This window comes from Buteo buteo, chromosome 4 (assembly GCF_964188355.1).
Source record: "Buteo buteo chromosome 4, bButBut1.hap1.1, whole genome shotgun sequence".
NCBI classification, from domain to species: Eukaryota; Metazoa; Chordata; class Aves; order Accipitriformes; family Accipitridae; genus Buteo; species Buteo buteo.
Genome location: NC_134174.1, coordinates 62,918,595 through 62,940,702, shown reverse-complemented (window position 1 = coordinate 62,940,702; position 22,108 = coordinate 62,918,595).

The following is a 22,108-nucleotide window of genomic DNA, read 5'->3' as shown; positions in this document are numbered from 1 at the left end:
TTAAAACAAGAAGCCTTGTTTGTTAAAAATGGCAACATGCCATTTCCAAGGTACTAGAGATTTCTTACAGGCTCCTTTCCGGAGATAAAAGGGATGGGGGGTTTGGGTGACAAATGCAGGGAGAGCAGCTGTGGTTTTGGTGACCAAGGGTCGGTCGGCAAAGGGCTGCGCCTTTCTTCGGGAGGGTTTTACATGAGAGGTCCTACACCTGCAAACACTGGGTGGTGTTGCCAGGGCTGCTGGGTCTGAAATAAAGGCTCTTGGACACCTCCGTGGTGCCACCATGTCGGGGAGCCTTAGAGGCTGAAAGCTCGACATCATTTTATATACCAGAGCTTTGCAGACACCCCCAAGCAGGGAAGCAATTCTCTAACAGCGGTCGTCTGAATCACTTACTACAGGCCATATCATGAGTTTGAGAAAAGCTTTTAGCAACACTACGCCTACAAATCTCTCTTAGAGATGGGATGGGGAACAACGTGACTCGCCCAGGGAGGAACTTTGCAGGTGCGTTGTGCATCCAGCTGAGAAGGACACCACAGCAGCCAACGTTGAACAAGTATGTTACACAAAATACCAGGGGTAGTCACCCCTATGGAGCTGCTTAGTGAAATTTTCATGCTTGAGGGAGAGAAGGCAAGAGGAAACCCCGCAGGACACTTTGCAGGTGGGAGGGGAGAGGGGAGGTGTATATCCCAGGCTCCCCAGGCTGCGGTGTGGGCTGGGTTAGTGGGCAGCTGGATCTGAGATGATGAGGTTCTCTCCAGCAGTTCCCACTTTGTGACCCCAGCCAGGCATTTGGGCTAGCTGGTAGCCACCGTGTTGGCCATCTGACACAGCCCCGACCTGGGGAACTGCACTGGAACTGCCAACAACCAAGAGCTGCGAGCTGGCATCCCAGCGGTGAAGACGGAAAATAGACACAGGAAAAATCCCAGCTACTAGAGACAGTTTATTATGAGCTTGTACCACTTTGGGTTATGAATGTCACATCACAAAGTGATCTGCTGCTCTCATTTTCTGCCATTGGGTTGTGCTTCCATCTACCTTGGTGAGGTAATCGTTGTGAGAATAAAATCCAGCAAGGCACTGTGTGTATCCACATGTTTAGGGAAAATTATTTCTTTTTTTTTTTTTTTAAACATGTGATGCTGATTATCTGCAGATACTTGATGTGCTTGTGATTTCAATCAGCATTTTGTTCATTCATTGCCTCAGTTTATTGATTTATAAGCCCTTTAGAATGGTATGATTAGTGCTAGCATTTTATTCTCAGTGGGGGTAAAACGGTATTTCATTATTAACGTGTTAGAAGCTATTTCAAACTGACAGTTTGTTTTGAAACTGGGCAAGAGAAGTGACATTTATATTTGGAAGCAGAAGATTGACATAGAAATTATTCTGAAACATAATTACAGTAACGGCAAACGCAGAAGAAGATAGAAATTTGAGCTAGAGCTTCTGGGGGCTTCTCTGCCATCGGTAACTAACTCCTGCTCTTTTCTCAGCTCAGTGTAATGAGAAATAGCGGTGGTCCCTGTAGGCATTTATAGTACATGCAGGATCAAGATTTTTACGCATTTAGGCAACTCAGCACAGGGCTGCGAGTGAGCATATAAGGAGAATGCTTGTTCTGCAGCCTGTCCTGGTTATCCTGGAAAGTTGCAGTGCTGTGACAACACCCTGGGCTGGAAAACCTGCGGAGAGGGTTAGTGCCAGTGAAGCAGCTGATGTCCCAGGGGCATTTATGCACCTTCGCGTTTAGGCTGATTTAGGTCAGTATTCACCAGCGTACCTGCGTGCCCGTCCGCTCCAGTGGCACGGGTGGACGTGGACCTCGCTGCAGCCTGGCTCCGTCACGGCTCTGCACCCCCTGCGCCTGCTCCAGGCACTTTGTGGGTGCCCAGAGCTCAGCTCGGGATTTTCCAGGAGTCGGCCTGACTTTGTGTGCGCTCTGGGGTTGTTAATATAAGCTCTTCCCATGTTTCCCAAGCTGAACACTTATCTTACATCACACAGATGTCTTTTCTTTCCAGTGTCCATTCACCCATACTATAAGAGGACTCAAGAAGATTTTATAGACCGAGTTGCTGGACTTTAAAAATTCATTGTAGTAGGGTTTTTTTCCAAAGGATTTTGATTTTAGTGACTGACCCTCCATTACTGAGGTCTAAAGCAGAGGCCAGGGCTGTGCTGAAGTGCTGGGAGTTTCTGTCCTGGCACTAGAGCTCATGAGACAGGGGCACTCTGCAAAGTTCATACAGAAGTTATGTGCAACCTATTAGGCATGGTATAAAGAATACATAGACCCAGAGAGCAGCAGTGAGTCAACATATTACATGAAAACAGTTGCCAAACATGACCTGATTTGTTGCTATCTTCTCTGGAGTAGAATGAGAATAAATACAAATTTGCCACTATTGCATTTTTGCGTGTTGCGTGATTTTTACAGTTATTCCTCAGAGGTACATAGGACCTATCTCAATGCAGTTTTTAATATTTAATATGTTGTAAGTAGATTAAATAAATAAAATGTAGGGACTCAAAATTCTTTTACTTAAATGCATCAGCTTTTGTTTGTGTAAGACTGAGAGCCTTAAACTGTGCCAGTAAGCATGCGTTTCTGCTTGAACTTACTTGAAACTGCAGTATTATTAAATTCTTAGGATGAAATCCTAGCCTCACTGAAGTCAACTGGAGCGCTGCCTCTCATTCCAGCGGGACTGAGATTTCAGATTTCTAGATGGTGCACTATTACTTTAGCCCTCCTGAGCTGCTGTGTTCTAGTGGCCAATCTCATTACATTGCACTGTTTCATATTCCTTTCTAATGAATGAAGTAAAATGTGTATCCATTGTCCATACATACTCCCTTCATAATAAAGGAAGGCAACAAAAATCAGTCATTAATAATAAATGTCCAGTTTTATCTGAATAACACAGAGAAGGTGGCTCAATGACTAGACACAGAAAAACATGAATATATTTGAGACTAGAATTATTCAAATCCAGATGAAGAAGAGTTGAAGGAAGCAGTATGCAATTAGATACAATTATGAAAGATATACAGGAAATTAGAGCTGTTCGTAGATATTTTTTCCAATTAACATTTGTCTTTCATTGGAGGAAAACCTTTAACTGGAAATAACCACCAGAATTATGCCTTGTCAAGCAAAATGCTGATTTCTTCTTTATTGGGGAGGGAAACAAAAAAATCCCCCCCCTAAAGTGTTTTTGGAGGGTGAAAGATTCAAAGACTGAAGAGTGTTTCTTGTTTCAATGAGCAAAATCAAAATTTCCATGAATAAGATCCTGGATGAAATAGTAGAACTTGTCTTTATCCTAACGATGACATCTGTTTGCAATAACACTCCATGCCAGTAAACGATGTTATTTTAACTAATCTATTGGCGTGGCGATGAAAGTGACAGTAAAATGTTGATATGGAAGCTAATTTCTGTGTTTGGCCTTGAGATCCATCTTCACAGACACAGAGTGAGTGCAGAAACTATTTTTGGCAACATCATAGCAATCCAGATTTAATTCTGACACTTCTCTGCCTTCCTGAAATCCAAGGAAGACATCTGGCTGCGTTTTCTGTGTACGTTTGTGAAGCGCCATTGAAATCATTTGCATCAGCGGTGAGTTTGGAGACAGAAATGTGCCGAGAAGGTGCATCTGAGGAGGAGGGGACCGAAAGCTTGGGTTATGAAGAAAAAAACAGAATGGCAGCTCTTCAACGTATTATGTGCTTACTGAAAGCTGGGAATAAGATGTCATTCTGAATGTATTTCTGTGAACTTTTAACTTGGTTTGGTGCTTCTATGTTGTTCAGACCCATGTTTTATATGGAATTATGCAGATGCGTGGCATGCGAGGAATGAGAGGATGGCTCTGCCGGATTCCCAGGGGAGTCCCTGCGGGAGGCGTTTGCGGTCCCCGCCACGGGTGTGCTTCCAGCAGCCCTTCAGAAGAATAACTGACTTAAGTGTTTGTGAGTTATCAGTGAATTTAATGCTATTTAGGGCGGCCACAGACGACTCATCATTTTTTGGAAGCTAGAAATGTTTACTTAAGCAAAAATAGCTCTGTAGGCTTTGTTTGCCGTCATTTAGCTTAACGGGCCACCGTCTTATTGTCTTCCGCCAGAAGCCGAGCTTTTCAGTTCCTCGCAGCGCGCTCAAGTTGCAGGCTCCCTAACAAAAAAAAAAAAAAAAAAAAAAAAAAATAATAACCGCGCTCCTCATCTGCCGAGATAATTGCGTGTTAGCCTCCTGCAGCAGCACCCCGCAGCGGATGCGGCCGTGCCCGCGCGGCGCCGTCTGCGCGGGGCGGTTGGCGTGCCCGGCGCCCCGACGGCAACGACCCCCCGGCGAGGCACGGCAGCCGGGGGAGCCGGGGCGCGCGGGGGCGCAGGCAGGCCCCTGCGTGTTCAGGCACGCGTGGGGCGGGAGCCCTGCCGCCAGACGCGCTCGCGGGGGCTGTCTGCCGTCTGGGTGGAAGGCAGGCGAGCGGCGGAGCGAGCTGGCTTACGGCTGTTTCGTTTGGGGAGACCGCTTTTGCCGAGCGTCCTAAACACGGGCCTTAATCATCAGCACTTCTGAAGCACTCATCGTTCTTGTATCCAGGCAAGGAGCCTTGTTATTACCCTTTGAGAGATACCACATTCCCTCATTTCCTATGGAAGGAGGCCTGCCAACAGTATCAATACCAGCACCGCTCGGTTTGTTTCAGATTAAAAATGTCCCCGGGGAAGATCTGTGTGCATCTTTCTTGGGGTCTCAACACAGTCCCGGGAATAAACTCTTGCACCGGGCCACCGATGGTTACCTCCGGGGAACGCGCTGGTGGTCACCTTCGCCCTGCTCCGCCTTTGCCGAGAGGAGAAAATACTCCATGCCCGAATCGAGAAACGCTCCCTCTCAGGCTTCTCGTTGCTAAAACGGTGGCAGAAGAGGTTACTGTCCTTCACCGCCTGCCCTGAACCTTCCTCTGCGTGGGGGTGGATTGCAGGGACCCCGGTCCCTGCTGTGGTGGGTGCCCCTGGGTGGTACAAGCCCGACCGGCTCGGCTCCGGTCTGATGCTGGAAGAGATGCTTGGAACAAAGGGAAATGCAAAATACAATCTGCCAGGCTTTCACTGCACGACTGCCCACACCCTGACCTGCTCTGAGCTACAGATCCAAGCAACGGAGAGGGCAGGAGGAACCGAAAGGAAAAGCTGTGTTTTCGGCAAAATTTCAATTTGCCTCCTGTATTTCGGAGACCTGTGAGATGCACGTAGCATAACTACGTATGGTCCTTAGAGGGATCCATAAACACTACACGCTATGACTGTTTGCGCAGGGAGACCAAGGGATGTTGCAGTCCAGCTCGTGTATGGAGAGGGCAGTCATTGAGGGTGAAGAAAATACTGTATAGATGTGATATCACAAGTTATATAATATCATGGCCAAATCTCTGCAGCTGGATATCATCAAATCAAAATTAGAAACTCATTGGAAGCAAAGGACAGTCTTTGCACAGATTGCCTATAAATCTGCAATAACTAGTTCTCCCTGGGCGTAACATCAAAAACATTTTTTAGTGTCTCATTAGTAAGAAAATTTATTGCTCAACTATTGAACTATGTCGATTTTTGAAAACATTGTGTGAATAATTCCAGAAAGCATGTGTTTGATTTGTATTCGTTTTGTGCCGCTGGATAGAAAAAGTGGCTTTTCCCCTATGATGAAATGACACTAATCATGAAATTAAAAGGTGAAGCATGTCTACAGTTTCAGAACAAGGTAAATTTTTATAAATATGCTAATGCCCTCCCTTTCCCATAAGTCAAACTAATGTTAAAGAGTTCATACCCCAACTGAGCTTAAAAAAAAAAAATAAATGGAAGGCCCAATTACAGTTCTGTAGAAGGGAAAAGAGCTCCTCCCAGCCCTTATTATTTTTTCTTTGTGCTGCAGTGTGTTTCCCAGCTGTGTCTGTTGGCCAGTTTTGTGGCTCAAATAGCCTGAAAAAAAAAAAGATTGAGAAACAGGGGAGAAGTTTAAATAAAACTCAGCATTGTCTGCGTAGGATGGATGGAAAGAGTTTACAAGTACCTGTTACGTGGTGTGGATTTATTGACAGTAATGTGTGTGCACGAGTTGGGTTAAACACTGCTAAGTGCAGGCAGAGAGCTATCTTTTCTCATGTTGAGCAATAGGGAAGGTAGAATAAATGGCTCCAGGGAGATTCACGAGCGTGGGCCCAAGTGTGCAAATGTCCTTTAAATCACGAGTGCTTAGGCAGGTCGTCCTGCACCCAGGCATCTCCCTCAGCGTCGGCAGGCTGCACACATGAGTATGGGTGAGCAAAGCACACGATAGCACCGCTACCCTTCACCAGCATTCCCTTTCTAGATTTTTTTCTGCAAACAAATGCTTCTCAGCAGGCCTGCAAGGTGAAGGAAAGCCTCTGAGCATGAGGATTTGTGATGCCGTGCTGGACCTGCAGGTCCCTGGGGCTGCCACACGGTCTGGAGCAACTTTTGGGGCAAACCCAGATCTGGACTGGCCAGAGGCTCGGCTGGTGTTCAGGCTTGGGTTAACTGGTGAGCAAAGCGAGGGACAGACAACTTGTGCAATTAAACCCCCCTGCCTTTGGAAATGTAACCGGTTGATTGCTTTTATCGTTGTGTTAGCAGGGTTTCTTCAGTGCCTTCGCTTTGGCCCTGCGCTCCCCCTTCTTGCACAACATGTTCCATAGATGCAAAGTAACAACCAGCTCTTACATCAAGGAATTTATACTGTGGGAAAAAGAAAGAGAAAAGAAGAAACTGAGTCGGAGGGGCCAAGTGATCTGGTCAGGGTTACTCACACCTCAGCGGCAGAGTCAGAAATAAACTCAGGCTCGGGAATCACAGCCCGATGCCCACCAGACTGTGAAAAATACAACTAAATTCCCAGCTGTCTCTGCAAAGCAACATCTTTTTTCAGAATCGAAAAATAAAATAAAAAACTGAATTTATGTAGCATTTGTAGTATATAATTCCTTCTCATGAAATAGTTTCAGCTTTGTCCAGTCAGGGAACTCAGGAAACCACAAAAAAAAATAGGCACTGCTATGGTAAAGCCCCATGCAAATCTGTGAGCAGCTACTTCAAAGCCCTGCCCGGTAAATGCCTGTACCAGCATCACCAGTGCAGACGAAGCAGCTGGCAATTAGGAAGGATCGATGGGGCAAGCTGAGCCCTTCCTAAAGAGGTGTTGGAGGCTGGTGGCACGGCTGTCCTGGCTCCACACCGCGTCCTGGCTGGCAGAGGGTCTGCGGCGTGGGTGGGCTTCGTCCCACCTTCTGGCCTCACCGCCTTAAGTGCAAGTAATGGCGCGGCAGACGTTTCTCAGCCAAGACTTCCCACTGGGTGCTGTTGTTCTGAATGAGGGGTGCCCTCCCCGGTTCCCGGGGACACGGGGAAGAGGGTCCCTCCTGGAGGAGGTGACCCTCTGGCTCCAGCAAACCTCCCCGGATCACCTCTCTGGCTTGCCTACAAAGGCCTCCGAGCTGGGCTCCAGAGGACACCAGCAGCGCTCCCCCGCTGTCTTCCAGCTGTGCTGGGAAATCTCTTTCCCGAACATTCATGGGAAATGAGAAAATACAGGCACAGCCCCGGCCTTCAGTGGAATGAAAGTGAGCCCCCCCGCGACCCCTCTCTCCCACGCCAGGCCCCTCGAGCCCAGCTTTACGGGTGAGAAGGATCAAAGGGCTCCAACTGCTCCCATATGGTAAATGGCCCTATACGTTGTGTATAATTACACACAAGCATCCCCGCATCCATGTTCAGTCTCTATTAAAGATTGCTGGGCGACAGCCAGCGCCGTTTTCCCAAGGCAAGAACATCTCCAGACGTCACGGCGGTGGCGTCACGCTCTCGCACGCAGGGGCCAGGGCACCCACCTGGCCGTGGCACGGGATCCCCTCCGCTGCCCACCGTCCTGCCCCGCAGAGCTGGGATGCGGGAATGCTGACGGGCAGTGGAGACCTTCCTTGGGACACCGGCAGGGAGAGGTATTTTTCAGCCACAGGGTGGCATCTGATGGATGCGTTCGTGGAAAGTTAACGCCGCTCGGGTGAATTCGAAGCTGGCCTTTTTGAAAATTAATTTCACTTTGTTAATAGAACTTCCCAAAGGGGATGTTTGTTTTTTATTAAGACTGGGCAGAAACACGAAGAAAATCAGCCCTTCAGTCACTTGTTTTAGGCTGTTATGTTCCTTTTTCAAACCAGACACCTGTGCAATGGATGCATGGGTGCACATGGCAGCCCTCAGGGCAGGGCTCGCACCCCTCTTGGGTGTTGGAGCAGCACTGGTCACAACAGAAATATCATCTGCAGCTGGAGGCTCTGGAAATATGAGTGCCAGGTCATAAGAAACAGCACAGTTGTTCTGCTTTTAAAGACTGAACTCTCTGGAACACAATCCTGCCTTGCCAGCTGGGTAGAAAGAGGTAGCTTTCTTCTGGCGCCAACGTGGAGAGAAAGGGAGGGAGAAATGGATGAAAGAGGTGTGAAGGAGGTCTAAGACTGAAACACATTTGACTTTTTTCCTTATGTTCAAAGAGCAGAACTTGAAACAACTTGGAGAAGCAGAAGGAAGCACTCCTTGGTGCCATAAGTGATGTCGGACTAAGCTGGAAGGGGCAGGACATCCCAGTTCCCATCTTCAGCCTCATGGTGAAGTTTTGTGATGGCCCCTGGAGGTGTGTGGGAGTGTAGGGTCCGCGGTCAGCCTGGCCACCCACCACCTCCAGTTTGCTCCCTGCTGTTTCCCAGGCCAGCACTTACCAAACATAAGAAGAAAGCTTATTTTAGAAAAGCCATCTTGCCTGGGTAGGTCTGTCCTGTGGCAGAAGGACACTGCCTGCTGTCGTTGCAAAGCCTAATTGCCAAGCTGCCATTCTTGATCATCCTTCTGGGCTGGAAATGGAGAAGCATCATCACTAAAGGTGTGAGCGCCCAGCTCAGCCTGACTTCATTTCAGGCAGGGCTTTGGGGCATACGTCACTGCTGGATGCGTTTCTTGTTAACATGCACCATTGCAAAAGTGGCACTGGAGAGTCCTAGGGTAAACTGGTTTCCGAGATGAAGCACAGAGGTTGACACAAGGATTCGTGTGAACACCCAGGCTGATACGACAGCCTCCTTTTCATAAACACAACCACTATGAAACTTCGGTGTTTGATTTTTTTTTAACCGAAGAAATTCCTCCCTCCTACCCCTTCCAGCTATGGTTACCTTGGGTCACCTCCTGCAGAAGCCGGTAGCAGATCTTGTTGGGGATTTTTCCTTCAGCAAAATGTTTTCAAACAGAAAATATACTGGCAAGGGAATGCCTGTGTTTTGTGGTGGTCTGCCCAGCTAAGAAGAAAAAGCAACCAGGCTTTTCATCAGGAAGATTCCTCTGGTTCTCAGAGAGGGACCCTGGGGCCATCACTACTTCAAGGATTAAGTTGCTCACCCATTTCTGTGAAGGGCTTTCTGTGGGTCGCCCTGATTCTCTACAGGACAGGCAGTAAGGGACATTTTCCTTCTTTGCTCCCTACTTCCCCTATTGTCTGTTTGCCGGCTGCTGTGGTTTGGAGTGACAATGCTGAATAGCATTGTTGATACCTGGTTTGCGTCCAAGCAGTGTTTTTTTCAAGTAATTAGTTTGGGGAGTAAAAAGCCTGCGTTGCTGTGCTTTTTCAGGGACTGGTGGGTTAGGTTACCTGCTGAGTTAGAGAGGTTACCTGTTTGGTTCCGCCCCCCCCCCAATTCTAGACTTGTGATAGCCTGGGAAAAAAATTGCCTTTATAGAGGAACCCTTTAAAAACAACCAGGGGTGCCCCCACCTTTCTCTGCTCAGTAGCCCAAGGGCAGACTTAATTAAAAGTTCCTTCAAAATATACTCCCTACTGCTCTAAGCTACTGTGTTTCAAAAACTCTGGTGTCGTGCCAAAGTGGGAGCAGGCATATATTAAAGTGACAGGTACAAAAGAGATTGTTATATTCCTCGTGGTCCCTTCTTTTCTGATCCCTCTGTGCTAAAGTCCCACAATCTGAACATTATTGAAAATAAAGAATAATAGCCTCTCTTCTCCCTTGCCCATCTAACGAACAGATTATGACTAACCATTTGCCTTTTGCAAGCAGCCTCCTCGGGCATAGGTTCCTACTCCCTGTTGAGATTCAGCCCTGAAGTCTTGGGAATGTTTTCCTGGAAATAGCAGCTTGCTCACACTATGTCTCTGCCGGCAGTGTGTCCCATGGAAGGCTGCCACGCTGTCTGCCCAAGGATGATCAGGCTAGAGCACATTAATATCTACCAGCTTCTTGTTAGTAGCCGAGACAATCAAAGCCTCCTTGTTACTGGGATACTCTGAATTTTCTGAGTGCATCTGTACACATTGGCCTTTCTGCTAACAGCACGTCCGAGGAGCCACTGACTGCAGCCTCCGCCGTAGCCAGCAATGAGAGCCAATACTGGGTTGAAAGACAATGATTTCAGAGAGAAAGGTGGAATCATCACTTTTCCAGCCTATGACAGAAAGCTAATGACAGCTGTCGCTAGGCAGTAGGAAGAGATAAACATCCTTCCCCGAAGACTGGAGAGAAGGAGCATGAGTTGGAGCACATTAAGTTAATCTAACAGCTTGGCATGGACTAGCTTCCCATTTTCACAGTAAGTGGGAGCCTTATTCTGTCAATGTGCTGAGGATTTTATTTCTAGAGATTTATAGCCACAGGTTCTGGAGTGCTCTGTAATTACATGAGTTTACACTTGCAGGGACAAAGGCTGAGTAAATATTTTATTAGGCAATTTTTTATCTTATTGAAACTGAATACACATGTGATAATTTGCCTGGTGAATGGGGGAAGGATAGTGAAATAAATAAGATAGTTTACACAGAGCCTTGTTTGTGGGCTGCATGCAGAATCAGCGCCACAGGCTGCATTACTCCCAGTGCAGGTACAGTGAATGACACCCACAGCCAGCACGGGAGCCTGAGTGCTTCCACGCAGGTAGAGCCACTGTTGGGGGTGAAATGTGCCCGTCCCACGGGGTGAAAGGGACATGGAAAACCTCCTGGTACAGAGACACTGTCCTGGGACTGATGAATTTGTTATGGAGTGTCTCCACCAGGATTTCTCACCTGACCTTTGTTTCCTTAAGATACAAATGCTTCAATCCACCATTCAGTCATTTGCAGATGCTGGAGCAAAAAAGGTGGGAAAAACTGGCAACGAGAGCACAAAAAGGTGAAGGAGAACTTCCCCACACAGCCAGAAACATGCACACACTGGTGGGCCCTCCGATGCCTGCTGGGTACCTGCCACCCACACCAACATAGGCTAAAAGCACCGGGAACCCCTCTGTATGGACTGGTTGGCCTTCAGCTGTTTTCTGATCTTAGCTCCACATGTTTTGCTCAAATTATTCCTTGTTAGTGGCAGTAAGGAGTCCCCAGGACCGCTCAAAGGACACAGAGCAGTGAGAGTCCCCAGGGGTGTACCAGCACTGCTAATACAGAGCTCTCCATCACACTCTCCTGTTCATTGTGATAGAAATAATAAATAATATAGGCCACAGCTTTTAAACAAGACCTCCTGTTACTGCAAATTTTTCAGGGTTTCTCTGCTGTGGGATCATCCAGCTAGCGGAGCAGATGTGAAATGAACTCGCGTGGGGAGTGCTGTACAGTCACCTGTGGCATTGATTCACAAGTGCAGCAGATTTATTTCACTGCAGTGGAGAAAGTGTGACAAAAATCGGGGCTCATATCCAAGAACACACCAGCAAGGCTGCTCTGAAGTTTACTGCTGGCTCTCGCAAAGAAGAGAGTGTGATGAAAGAGGGAGATTTTACAAGAGAAACACTTAATTTTGTGGAAGTTGTTGAAAGTAAATGGTTGTCGTTGCCGGGTAGGTAAGTGGCCCTGGGAGGCAGAAATGGATGAAGCCAGCTGGGCTCGCTGCTCTTGTCCTGGGCTGCCCAATGCTGCAACCAGGAGTGACGGATGATTTTTTCACTCTGTTATTTTTGGCCCTCTGAGAGCAGATCCCAACTCTGTGGCTCTGCTGGCAATGAAACCATGCTCGCACTGCCACCATACAGCCAGGGAGACATTGGCATCGGCTCCTCAGGACCGCGTGTGCTCAGACGCAAACCCCAGGGTCCGCTTTGCTCTCCCAGCCCCAGTTTGTCAGTAGCGGTGGGGCAGAAATTTGTGCCGTTCACCCCCGGCTTACAGTGCCGGGGGAAACATGGGGCCTCCTTCCTACAGCATTTATGTTGGTCAACATCAGAGCCAAGCGACCCTTTAAAAAAATTATTTCTTAAGGGCAAGAAACCAGTGCAACCTGCCCTGTGCCCCAGCTGGGGAGGGGAGGTGCTTGGGTCCCAGGGCAAGGGTGGGGAAGGGAGGATTCCCACTTCAGCGGGCACGAGACCCTCCTCAGACCCCTGAAAAACACCAACGTGTTGACATGCCCTTTCCTCCTAGCCGTTGGATTCCTACATCAAAAGCAGCTGCAGTCCCGTGGAGAGGTTACTGTGGGAGTCCTCCCCCAGCCTTTTCCTGGCTGGTTTCATCACCGGTTGGCCTTGCTTCCCTCAAACAGCAGCACAGAGCTGCCTCCTCTTACAAAATCTGCCCCAGCCCGAGAGTTAGTGCCATGATGCCTCCTGGATATGGCCCCTCTTGAGGGCCTACTGCTTTACTGTTTAGTTTATTGGGGTGATGCAGGGCCGGCTGTTCACAGCAAAGTGACAACCTGCTAGTCTAACTTCGTGACTTACCCAACCTCCACTTGCAGCCACGGGACCAAGCCTCATGCAATATTACGGATGCGATCCAAGTCCCACCGCAGCCAACGGCCCACTGCTGTTCGCATTTACGTCATATTTACATGAATGTAGCATGGGCAGAATGTGGCCGGCTTGGGAAGATGCCCATTGATTTTAAGACGACTCACAATGAAGAGTGAACTTCCAACAGCTTGCTGATGCGCAGGCAATAAACTGTTGGATATGGCAGTTGTATGTGAAACTCAGCTTTGAAACTAAGGTCTTGGTGAAGAAGCATCAGTATAAAATTTTTTAGCAGCAAGACATTTAATAAACATCGTAGGCACATGTGTAATGGATAAAAAGCAAAGCTTCCTATAGCATTTCAGAGATTCGTATTATTATTCTGTTCACAAACAACTGCAGCCTGTTGTGTGTCCCACAGCACAAAATTTTCTAAGAATAGACAAGGAACCTTAGAATTAATTTATAAAATTTGGTAATCATTTGCAACTTCATTAAATGCTCAGATGTTTAATAATACATTATTCTTATCTTGATTTTAAATTTTAATTGCATGAAGTTTGGTCCCTCAATAATTAACACATTGTATATCCCACCTAATTCATGAACTAATTGTCATTTCCTAGTTCTTAATGTTACTTGCTAATTCTGCCAATGATAAAGAATTTTATGTCAAAACTCCAGAGTAAGTGACATTCTGCATGCACAATAATGACAAAACAAGTTCATTTACTGCAAAGTTGCTGAAAGACAGAGCTTTTTTAATTGCATATTTGTTACCTTCATTAAAAGGTAAGTGGCTCTTCAGTTATGTATTTGCCCATTTCTTACACATTAAAAAAGTGCTAATGAACCTGATTAAAATTAATTGAAAAGGTCCAAGATCTGCAAAGAGATCCTAACATCAACAGACTTCTAATTACTGCTGAAAGATGGACTTAAATAGAGTTTAGCAGTAGATAGAAATTCATTTTCTAGCTCTGTTGTAAGGAACAACATGGGGAATGAAAAGCGATCCAGAACCGAAACACCTGGTCATGGATGCAGACAATGCTGAGTGTCTGGACACTATTTCCTCTCACTCCTCTCTGCTGATAACTGTTCTTCCTGCCCTCCGTCCCCTGCGCTGGGCAGGCTGTGTTACAGCTGTACGGAGAAGAACAGGCGCTCGCCTGAAAAGCAGGGAGGAGAAAACTCCAGGCTGCCCCAGCCTGAGCGTTTGCTTAGCAGACGATGTTGCGAGGTATCAGAGAAAGGCTGAATTTTAGGCAGGTTAAGGGAAATGCCCACTAGAAGTGGGGATATAGGAATGAGGAGGGGAACCCAAAACTAAGGTGTTACAAAGAGAAGGGGGGAAGGAGGTCGGAGAGGGCTGGCTGCACGGCTCTGGGGACGGACTAGGGAATATTATGAATGGGGAGGTCTGAAGCCTGCAGAAAATGGGCTGTGGTGAAAATCTTGATTTGTCCTACCCAGGGCTTTCCTGGAAGTTGTCATAGTGCTTTGGGTCACCCAGGATGCTGTGGGAGGACAATCCCTGCCGTGGTCCCTATCGACATTGCCAAGGTGAAGAACACAGTTCACTGCCGGATGGTTTCAAGCGAGGCATGTTCAGAAACCCTTCCAGCTATCGGGCACATGTTGTCCCTGCTGTTCGTGTGTTTTCAGCAGTCACAGACCCCACAGACCCAGTAAAAGGAGCTCATTCCTCCTCTTGTTATGCTCGTCAGCAGTAGTGTATCTGTCTAAGGTGGGAAGAGGGTACGTTTATGTATTTATAGCAAGAATAGGCTGCTCTTAGATGACAGTCTCTCTCAAACTTAACAGACCGCTTCACTACTTGAACCACACCATTTAGAGGTGTCCCTTTTCTTCTGCACTCCCCACTATCCATTCCCATTATTCCAGGATATTCTAATCTTACTAGAACTATTTTCTTCATCTCTGTTAATAGCACACACCACTTATCTTGCTGCCACTATATAAATGTAAAAGAAGAGAGAAACATATGAGCTGTTTTAATTTTTTTTGTTTTGATTTAATTTAAATCGCTGAATGAAAAAAATAGCTGCTTCTAGTAATTCTGCTGTAACTAACTCAGTTTGATATTGGTTCTATTAGCCTTCTAATAGCATGAAAGCTAAAAAATTAAATCGTTCCACTTCCACATTCATAATTATGTGCAATTAAAATCTTTACATACCCAAAAGTCTTATATGAAGCCCTGAACCCTTCAACTGTCACTCTTCATTATCTCCAAGCCTAACAATTTTACAGTGACACATTGTACACAGTGAGATGTGCTAAAGAGGAAATACTATATTTTACTGATGTATGTGTTCTTTAATTTCTCTGAATTAGCTTTTTGATATGGATGCTAATTGTTTTCTTTGAAAGGAGTCACCACAGATATGTGATTTCTCTATGCCTGTTGCGCTTCAAAAAAAATACAGTTAATTGCAGGAAACAGGAATTTCTCTCTTTTTTATATATAAAAAAAATAATCAGCTGCATATCAAAGGAGTGAATCTTAATCCAACTTTCTGATTGTACATTAAAAAGAAACCTTCAGTGTTTGTGACCAGCACAGAGTATTTGGCGACTTTTGATGTTTCCCCTTTTCATTTATTCATGAGGAGAGACGAATAATTAAAACAGGACGTTTGGCAAAACCAGTGCGCGCACAAAAAATATTTCCATATGAACTTCCAGCTTCAGCCCACGATAGTCTACGAGACATGTTACTGCAGGATTGTCCATATGGCAAGTGCATATGTAACTCTGAAACCATAGACCTGGTCGAGGCTTGGGATCCTGCCATCAGTGGCTGACAGCTGTTACTGCTGTATGAACGCAAATGCTAAGGGTGGATGAGACAAGTGTGGCAGCTAAGAAAGGCTGAATTTAGACCCAGTCCTGGGTGCGATGAAGGCCATTGATAAGGTGTGCTCACAGGGCGAGTGGCAGAGCCTCTCTGGATCTCCAGGGGAAGGTGGAGCGAGTTGCCACACTCCTACGTGGGTATTATGCAGGAGAAACCTGAGCTGCATCACAGAAACGTCCCTCTTGATGGAACAGCAGATTGCTCCACATACATTAGAGAGAAGGTCCTCGTGAAGGAGAGGCAGTGTTTGGTCTGTAGTTTCCCGCAGACTACTCACCAGCTAATTTTAACATTTAGTCTTAGCCGCAATGCTGCAGAAAGTGCTATTTTTCATCCTAAGTCTAATAAAAGGCTAATTTGACTTACCTCTCATTCATTAGAAGGAAATATTATAGAGAAGTGACAATACACCAGGCATATCAAAAGGTCTCGATCAGTCTGAGCTGGTCTCCTTTGTCTTGTGAATCTTCAAAGGAGCTCATGGCTTTTAATCGTCACATCCTGCTCTATTTCACAGCTTGGAGGATCCTGCTGTTGAAAGATATCTTCTCTCCATATCTAGCTCGGAAATTCCCCACTGACTCTAACAAAGGTCTACATTCCTGTTTGCAACATTAATAAATTTATTCTTCAAAATTTTTAATGCAACTTCTGACCTCCCGTGAACTCGTGCGCTGGTGTTGGAATGACAAGTAAAAAGGGCTCCATTCATGCTCAATGCAATATTCAGTCACTGTATATAGCTGTCTCTTTAACATTTCCTACAAATCCTTCTCATCAGTGCAAATTACATATATTTTGTTTATCTTTTGATACCTGCAGTCATGTTTTAGCTTCTTACGCAGACAAAAAGGCTTCCAAAATGTGGCTGGTTTGTGCTTGTCTGTGTAAACCTTCAGGATGCCTCTTGAAAACTCACTCTAGTTTTGCTCCGGCTCCTCTTGGAGTTTCACCTTTGCCTCTGCATTTCCTGAAGTGGAGTCTGTGGTTTATGAATTGCTTTACTATGACTTTGTCTTGTTTTCCCTCCAGAGCTGTGGTCTTTGCTTACATTCTCCGAATGGCAAAGACCATTTGTTTCTTTTTAAATTTCTGTCAGCTTAAACTTCCATCAGCCCTCTTCTCTGCTTGGGGTCTCTGATCCCTGCTCAGACCTTATCTCAAATTAGGGATTCCACAAGCTTCCGTAAAATGAGGATCAACTTAAATTCTCAGATTAGGTAAAATGAATAATTAAAATAAAAATTCTGCCTCTATTTTGCTCTTCCTCACCCAATGTGAGGATCATCTCCTATTTCTGATCTGAAAATGTAATTTTAAAAGCTAGCTTTGTTCGCTCATGCTTTTTGTAGCTCCACCTGCACGGATTTCTTTCTTGAACATTTTCCTGAGGCCCATGGGCACTTTGGATGGGGTAAACTGCATACAGAGCTTGGTTCCATAATCTCCATATACTCTTAGGGTGTATTTAACAGTGTGGTAGAAGGACAGAGGGACACGCACAGTGTTTCCCAGAGGCAATCTACTCAGAAATGAATAAAACCTCAATAAAATTTATAAAATTAATAAACGTTCTTTTCTTTTTCCCACAGTCGCCTTCCTCATCTTCCTGGAAAATTACAGCCAATAGCTTCAAGCAGCTAAATCTTCTGAAATCACTAGGACAAATTCAGCAAAGCCCTACCAAGTCGTGGCACGGGGCGAGGGCCAGAAAGTGTCAGAGCTCATGCACCAGCGATGCCAGACCTTCAGAGGGTGCCACTGACTTCTAAAGGGGTCAAAGGACCAAACTGGGCCACCAAGTGTGAATTCGAATTCCCCAGCCACAAGCTCTGTCCTACCAACATGCCCCGACTGCCCATTCTGAGCACAGGGGACACAGATCCACCACCCAGCAGAGAAATGCTTGGAGGGTGTCTGCACAAGGAGTGATCTTCTGGTGTTTTCTTTTCCACAGAGGCTTCCTGAGGGCTTCTGTGTGGAAGACTCACTCACTCTGCTTATATTGTTATCTAATATAAATAAGTTGATTAAGTGGCTTGTTTAAATTGCATTTATCACATTCCATCCTTGTTGAAAAAGCCTCTTCAAAAATCTAAGTGGCTGGAGCATTTGCAGAGAAGTGTTATACTCACAAGAGTGATAATGAGTTAGATGCAGCTGGGAATCAGGTATATGAGAATCACTGAACACTTGGCAAAGGCTGTTATTCCCTTTCTCCCCCTCTTTTCCTTCTCATGATTAAAAATAAATCAGGAAAGATATTTGTACACTACCAACAGAAGCTTGTTTGTTTTGATTTGTTTTTTCTTTTTTTTTTTTTTTACAGAGTTCTTTCAGCTTGTAGGTCCTTATTAATTTATTTTTCTGCCTCCCTAAATCACTGAGGAGTATCTGCTAATGCTTCTTCATGCCATTCCTTTTTGTGGAATTTGATTCTGTCTTTGACCCTCTGCCTCCACACAGAAACCTCAAGCATTGCTATGGAAGGCTTTTCTCAGATCTCACCTACATTTTTTCTATATTTTGGTCTACATATATATATTTTTTTTTCACTTTCTGACCACTGTAGTGGTCTTAAGCAAGTGGAAAACAGCACAGCCTCCTTGTACAGAATTTCCAAGGACAAGCTTCTTTCCTGGGTAGGGTGTAGCTTCAGTGCCATACCCCGGCTCTCCTCCCTCCTAGTCCCAGATGGCTGGAGGCAGGAGGGGTCAAGAGCATCGAACACTCAGACAACTCTGGGCTGAAGGGACATCCTCTGGGTTGTTGTCCACTTTGGAAGATAAGTGAGACCAGATTCTGGTAGTCTTCTGAAATGCTTTTGCCCAAAGCAAAAATGACGACTTTGTTTCTAGTGGTCCCAGAATACCTGAAATAATGTAAACAAGAATCATGATTCCTCCAGATCCGCTGATCCACACATGTGATGAGAAAGATTAAGGACAATTTCTTTGTAAACCTGTCATTGCTGAGTTTTAACCACCTGGTGCAGGAATAGCTGTTTTATGAGTCATGTCCACTACGCATGAATCCTCACAGCAACTACAGTCAATGGAGTACACAAGTGCCATTCAGTACCATGTCTTTTCATGTGGGTTCTTCCTTTTTTTCCTGTACATTCATTTTGAAAAGATTACTATAAAGATGAAAATACAAGAAAGAAAAATAAGAGCGTAAAAATCTTCTTTGTGCTTCTGTCGTGGTTTAGCCCCAGCCAGCAACTAAGCCCCCCACAGCCGCTCGCTCACTCCCCTCTGGTGGGATGGGGGAGAGAATCAGAAGGGTAAAAGTGAGAAAACTCACGGGTTGAGATAAAGACAGTTTAATAGGGAAAGCAAAAGCTGTGCACAAGCAAGCAAAGCAAAACAAGGAATTGATTCCCCACTTCCCATGGGCAGGCAGGTGTTCAGCCATCTCCAGGACAGCAGGGATCCATCACGCGTAACCATTACTTGGGAAGACAAACGGCATCACTCCGAATGTTCCCCCCTTCCTTCTTCTTCCCCCAGCTTTATATGCAGAGCATGACATCATATGGTCTGGAATATCCCTTTGGTCAGTGGGGGTCAGCTGTCCCGGCTGTGTCCCCCCCCAACTCCTTGTGCCCCCCCAGCCTCCTCGCTGGTGGGGTGGGGGGAGAAGCAGAACAGCCCTTGGCTCTGGGTAAGCACTGCTCAGCAGTAACAAAAACATCCCTGAATTATCAACACTCTTTTCAGCACAAATCCAAAACATAGCCCCATACTAGCTACTATGCAGAAAATTAACTCTATCCCACCCAAAACCAGCACAGCTTCCTAGTTCTTGTTACTGTTAGTCTCTCTGATCATATCATCAGCTAAGTGAAGTCTAATTGAATGGCAGATCAGCTTGGACTGCAGCTCTGCTGCTGTACTACCAATTTAACAAATAGCATTTTTCCTTCTAGCAAGGTGCTGTATCAGATTGGTAGCAAGATGTCACACAAATTTCAGCTATGAAAAAGACTGCTCATTAGTGAAAAACATCCCAGACAAAAGCAATATATTTAGACAACATTTCTGCTTGAGTAACAGAGAAATGCTATTGCAAGCTTAAGAAATCAGCTCACGAGTTCCTAGAAGTGTTCTGGGCTTTCACAGCGTTAGCCTAAAATCTGTCAAGCGCATTTGCTCGCAGTTGCATCGCTGCCATGCTACTGTGTTGAAGCACGTAAGACTTGGTGGGACAGTCATCCAGGATTCAACTAAACTACCAGAGAGACCTGGACGGACCACCCAATTACTGACAAATGATGGCATAAACAGAAGTGCTGTGTAAAGCTGTAGTTCTGGGCCCACACCTGCCGTAGACTGAGCAAACGGAGGCGAGACAAGCTGCAGCAGGCTGCGGATGCTCACCTTTAGGAATCAGAGTCCTCCTCTACGCTCTGCCAGTGAGGCCAGCTGAATGCTTCATGTACTGCTGCTATGCACTGGGGCGGTTTATTACCGTTTTGCCCTGGAGATATTTTAGGCAATCAGGACACCTATGGTCAACTCTGCACCATGGAGGAAATTTCAAACTTGTCTCAACAGGTCTGCTCAAAAAGTAGGGCTCTTAGAAATAGCCCCTAACCACAGTGCTGCAGGACCTAATGCTGCTATGGATGGCCAGGACATTCCCTCCCAGAACAATACTGGCAACCAAGAAGAAAAATTGAAGTTCTGCATTTGGTGGTTCAGCTGAGACACTTCTGTTGGACCCAAAAGAAAAGATGCATTTCTATCCTTGGCTTTAAAGGAATGAGATTTATTTTTCTACACAAATTGCCATTTTGAGAGAAAAAGTTTTTTAAAAAATCTAAAATAATTTTTTAACAAATTACAGCTTTTTTTTTTTCTTTTTTTTTGACATGTCACTGAATCTAGCAAAACCACCACTATTTTGTGTTTTCTCAGGACTTCCAGTTCCATTGAAAAAAACTGAAAGGCCCTGATAGAAGCTGCAATGAACAATTCCTGGGTTTTCCCCTTAAGAAAAGGGTGAGCAGATCAGGTGGAAACCCCTGGCAGGAGGAAGAGATGGTTCCTGCCCTGGGGAGATACCGAGTCTGCTCCGAGAAGAAGTTTCCAAAACAGAGGTGAAGCAGGCAAAGTAATGAATTGAGATTCTGCAGCACAGCAGATGCCATGTAGGAGAAAGTGTGAGCGGACAGGTGGAGCGGGACCTCTGACACATTTCAAGATCAGTTTTGTTTTTTTCTTGATATTAAAAGTCAGAAGAGAGCTCTGTATAGCTGCAGTAAGGCTCCAGACTTTTAGATTTTGAAATGAGGTGTTTGTAGATTGCTGAAGATCCAAATTATGCCAAAATTATGTTATCATAGTGTAATCATCTTGTTAGCTGCTTAGAACATTTTCTTCATTATCACTTCATTCATACTTATGATGATGAGCAGATGGTACCAATGTCATAACGCAGCATAAATCACTCCCAAATGTTGTTTGAAAACACAGTCGGAAGGTGGTAGGGACATCCTCCCGCTGATGAGCCTGGTTCACTCCCCTTGCTGCAGGAGGAATTACAGAAACCTGGTTTGCCACTTAACATATGTGTTGGCTGCTGGCACCAAAGCACTGCAAGTCCCGTATCAACAGAGGTGATATGATCATTTATACTGAGAACAAAGTATACGTTTTTTTTCAGCAAAGACTGATGAATTTAAGGCATTTCAACTTGGATTATGACCCATTTCAATCAACACAAGAAAGTCATAATGAAGCCCCACATGTCCAGCAGATCCTCTTCTTACTGAAGGAGAAGTCATTGCTGGTATCCGTACCTACACCTCATCCTCTTAGAGCAGGAGTTTGCAAGGGAAAAGCGGTGTAAAGCAGCCTTGCTCTGCTGTGGCAGTCCTGCACTGGAATAAAAGTTGTCAGTAGCCAAGGAAATGGTGCAACTGGAAGTTGCCCGTTGCAGTTTTAGCTGGCACCAGCGCTGGAGCTGGCCCTGAGAAGAGGGCAGTGGGAGTACACCCCAGGTTCTCCCCGCACCTACAGCGCAGCTCACGGTTCATAGGGCGAATTCAAAGCTAAGGTCTAATCCAGATGCCAGTGCCCTTTCAAAAAAAGATCAGTGATTCCTGAAGTATCCCACAGAGTTTTATGGGCACACCAGCCCTCTCCCTAGCAAGCAGAGACCCAAAGAGCTCAGTTTGTTTGTGACTTCTCCGTCTGACTGGTCCTTTCCCCGGTTCAGGCAGGCACACCACAGCAATCAACAAAAGGACCGAGCGCGCTCAGAGCAAACACACCGTAATTTTACTCAGAATCAGAACAAACACGCTCTAGACCCAATCCCCAAATCCAGGAGACCCAGATGGAGTTGAAACCCAGAAAACTTAAGCAAGCAAAGATGCACACACACACA